Consider the following 4,426-nt stretch of genomic DNA (forward strand, 5'->3'; position numbering starts at 1 on the left):
CACACACCCGACTGAACTGATGACATCACACACCCGACTGAACTGATGACATCACACACCCGACTGAACTGATGACATCACACACCCGAATGATGACATCACACGCCTGAGTGATGACATCACACACGTGAATAAAGACATTACTAACCTGAATAATGACGTCGTACAATCGTATAAGATCCTGAGGCTTGGCGACCTTCTTGCCGTCGGTGGCGCCCCCTGCTGTGAGGCTGGCTTTCAGCGAGTCTACGAGCAGCAAGTATCTCTCGCTGGTCTTGCTCAGACGGATGTACATGAGATACGTGTGTAGGAACTGTATCACCGTCTGCTTGCCTCCCTTCTGATCATGAGATTTCTGCAACAAGCCGACAGGGGGCGACATTGTACTGATGCTACACAGTACCCGTGGGTCTGTGTGATCTCAGCTCCTATGTTAACGTTAAATTGTAAACTTGTGAAAATGTGAGGGAGACGAGGAGGAGGAGGGGGAGGGATGAGGGTAAGGGTGAGGGGGAGGGCAGGCCCAGCTTACCGGATCAGCACGGATTTCCTCTCTGAGCTCCTGTGTTAATGCTAATGTAAGGGGGAGTGGGAGGGGAGGCCCAGCTTACCGGATCAGCACAGATCTCCTCTCTGAGCTCCTGTGTTAATGCTAATGTAAGGGTGAGGGGGAGGGGAGGGGAGGGTGAGGGTGGCTTACCGGATCAGCACGGATCTCCTCTCTGCAGACCTCCTGTGTTAATGCTAAATGTAAGGGTGAGGGTGAGGGGAGGGGGAGGGGAGGGTGAGGGTGGCTTACCGATAGCACCGGTTCTCGTCTTCAGCTCCTGTGCGGCATCGCTTACAATCCCATCAAGTAGGCTCTATAGCACAGACCCCTTACTGTCACGGTCGCTCTGTCTGCTCGCTTAGCGACCATCGTGCTGGCTAAGCTGGTGTCCCACTCTCTCAGTTCTGCGTCGACATGTCTCAGGGTTGAGCAGGACGGTGTGCGGAATTCGCTGACCTTCTCCTGCGTGACAGGCACGCAGCGTCCTCTCCAGGTCACCTCCGACAACGTTGACGACTGCTTCTCACGCGTCTGAGCGATAAGCACCTGCCAGCAGAGGTCAGCACGTGTTAACCACGCTCACAACGCTACATTACAGTTATCAGTGTACGTTACAGTTTACAGCGTTACGTTAGCAGTTACAGGCGTTACGTTAACAGTTTCAGTCGTTTACGTTAGCAGTCACACATGTACGTTACAGTGTACAGCGTTAGTTACAGTACATAGCAGCTACATTACAGTTTACAGGCGATTACGTTAGTTACTAAGTTACAGCATTTAACGTACAGGTTAGCAGCGTTACGTTCCCCAGTTACAGCGTTACGTTACAGTGTACAGCATTAAGAGTTACATGTTACAGTGTTCTGTTAAGCCACAGCTTATAGGTTACAGTTACGTGTTACAGTACATTACAGCGTTACGTTAACAGTTTACAAGCGTACGGTTACAGTACAGCGTTTACATTAAGTTCAGCGTTACGTTACGTTACAGTTACAGCGTTACGTTACAGTTACAGCGTTACGTTACAGTTACAGCGTTACGTTACAGTTACAGCATTACGTTACAGTTACAGAGTTACGTTACAGCGCTAGGAGCAGGTAGATGTAGCTATATATACACATGTACACGTGTGTGTGTATATATACATGTACACGTATGTGTGTGTACGTGTATATACATACATGTGTGTGTGTGTGTGTGTGTGTGTGTGTGTGGGTGTGTGAGGAGGGGGGGGGGGGGGGGGGGGGGGGGGGTGTGTGTGTGTGTGTGTGTGTGTGTGTGTGTGTAGTGTGGTGTGTGTGTGTGTGTGTGTGTGTGTGTGTGTGTGTGTGTGTGTGTGTGTGTGTGTGTACAGTGTACGTGGTACTTACTCTAGGTGACTTACATCTATAGTAGATGACATCGATTCCCGCAGCCGCTTTCCCCGATGTGTGTGTCTGTGTGTGTGTGTGTTGTGTATATAACATATCCTGTGGTGTGTGTGTTGTGTGTGTGTGTGTCGTGTGTGTGTGTGTGTGTGTGTGTGGTAGTGTGTGTACGTGTATATACCTACTATGTGTGTGTGTGTGCGTGTGTGTGTGTTGTGTGTGTGTGTGATGTGTGTGTGTGTGTGTGTGTGGTGTGTATGTGGTACATTACCTAGGTGACTTACGTCTAATGGTAAGACAGTAATCTCCCCACCAGCCTTCCCTGAACTGCTAAACTCATGATGGCAATCGAGGTACACTGAGGCGCGACTCGTCTGCCTATGTGTGCGCAGTAACGGACTGTTAGAGTAGCAGCTCTTCTATTCTCTGCTGTAGGCAGGGCTCAGATGCCCTCAGTCAACATGGATCCTAGCTTCTCATAGATAGTCCTAGGTCCACCAACAGACGAGACCGTAAGTGTATGTCCAGCCAGACTCAGAGACGCAGTTAAGTGTGTCACAGCAGACGGGACGAGTAAGGTTTAAGTCCCCTGCGTGGCAGTGACCGACGGTTGCTAGTGGCACTGGCATCACAGGAGAGACTCTGATCTATGATAGCGTATGAATACAGGCCAGCCTGAGACATACGCGACTATTACACATTAACATGCCATAATTATATTCCTAGTTAATTCTGGGATCACTTTGCTCCTACCTGGCTTTCTGGATAGTTTCAGTGCGCTGTCTTCCCCATTTTTGAAGTTCGAAAGCTCAGACGTTTTGCACCTGGCTAGCGTGATATGCCTGCAACTGACATTTAATTGTCATGAATGATTGGTAACTTATACTCCCTCTCACGCTCCACACACGAGAAAGTGAACATAAGCTCTCACCATGGAGAGTCACACACACGAACCCTAACTCTCAATCACGACACACGACGTAATCTCACCTCACCGACACGACCTATCTCACGTCACAAGCAGCACACTTGGAAGATGCAAGCCCAGAGGGGTCCGACCACTTGCTAACTCCACGCTCACACAACACGACCTAATCTGCCACTCACTACACCACACGACGCTAACTCTGCACATATCAACCAACACTGAACTCTCACCTCACACACACGACGCCTAACTGCTGCCCTTCCTCTTCACTCACACACACGACCCTAACTTGCTTTCTCTCACCTCACAAGCAGACGACCCTACTCTGCCTTCCCTTCAACCATCAACACGCACACGACTTAACTCTGGCTTTCCTGCACCTCACACAACGACCTAATCTGGCTTCCGTCTCACTCACAGGAGCTACAACGTGGAGGGCGCGCGGACCCTAGCACTCTCCGACTCACACACACCAGCCTACCCAGTATCTCCCTCCCCCCTTAGTTTGTGGGGCGCGGCGTCAGCACTTCATGGTTGCTGATTATCAGGCAGTGCGTCGCATGCTGCGTGTTGCACGCGCGAGACGCTCGAGATCATGTGAAGCGTTTATCAGCGGTTCCGTGTGCGTCGTCTCAGCTGCATGCGTCGCTCCACGCCCGCCTCGCGCTGATGAGGGGCCATACAGAAACCTGGGTGGTAAAACACATGCTGATGAGCGGGCACATACAGGAACCTGGTGGTAAAAACATGCTGATGAGGGCACATCAGGAACGCGAGGTGGAAGACACAATGCTGATGAGGCACATACCGGAATCCTGTGGTAACACAATGCTGATGAGGTGGCGCCATACAGCGACCTGGTGTAAATACACATGCTGATGGGCAATACAGGACCTAGTGGTAAAACACAATGGTGATAGCGGCACATACAGGCTAGTGGTAATAACACAATGCTGAATTTGAACATTGGGGTATACAAGAACAGGGTCACGGAATTCTTAAGTCAGTATTGTTGGTTAGTTTGACTTAGTTCATGAGATTTTTCTAAGACCACCCCTAACTAGAACCACCTGACATTCTTTTAAGTTGGCTTCATCGACTTTTGTGGCTCTGAATAACGTCTCTTGCCGCGGTCATGGCATAAATGCAAGTGCTTCCTGATCCTTGCGTACTCCTGGTGGGGCGTAACCATCCTACAACACAAAAGCAATAACACGCTGCCATGTTTAGCATGTTTATATGTGTAGTAACTCCTACTACACATAAGATAGAAACTAGCCATGTTTACGATGTGTTATATGTGTAAGTACTCCTACACCACAATAACAATTACGCATGTGTTAGTATTGTTTACATGTTTACTGGTGGCATTAAATGTAAAGTCAGACCTCACTACACACAGATAACAGATTACGATGTTTAGTATTGTTTACACGTTTACATGGAGGCAGTGATGCGTGTGTAGCTGACAGGCTTGCATGCAAGGGTACTGTACTATGGTAATCTCGCGTGTCTGAGTCCATGCTGCTGCTGTGCTCTCTCACTTCCAACAATACTGCGATGAACGGCCATTAAGGAATC

The 4,426-nt window shown here is 49.3% G+C and overlaps 2 long non-coding RNA genes across 2 annotated transcripts in view; both read right to left on the minus strand.

Moving 5' to 3' along the window:
• Positions 1-148: 148 nt before the first annotated feature.
• Positions 149-737, minus strand: LOC106820110. Its single transcript, XR_001395559.1, has 2 exons — positions 701-737; positions 149-355 (listed from the first exon to the last, which is right to left on the minus strand). It is a non-coding gene; the product is annotated as an uncharacterized LOC106820110 (long non-coding RNA).
• Positions 738-4,368: 3,631 nt separating this feature from the next.
• The window catches only part of LOC106820109, a 791-nt gene continuing 733 nt past the window's right edge, over positions 4,369-4,426 (minus strand). Inside the window, exon 3 of the long non-coding RNA XR_001395558.1 lies at positions 4,369-4,380. This is a non-coding gene — a long non-coding RNA (uncharacterized LOC106820109). The remainder of the gene's footprint in view (positions 4,381-4,426) is intronic.

The sequence above is a fragment of the Priapulus caudatus genome, unplaced genomic scaffold (genome assembly GCF_000485595.1).
Source record: "Priapulus caudatus unplaced genomic scaffold, Priapulus_caudatus-5.0.1 Scaffold7005, whole genome shotgun sequence".
In the NCBI taxonomy this organism is placed as follows: domain Eukaryota; kingdom Metazoa; phylum Priapulida; class Priapulimorpha; order Priapulimorphida; family Priapulidae; genus Priapulus; species Priapulus caudatus.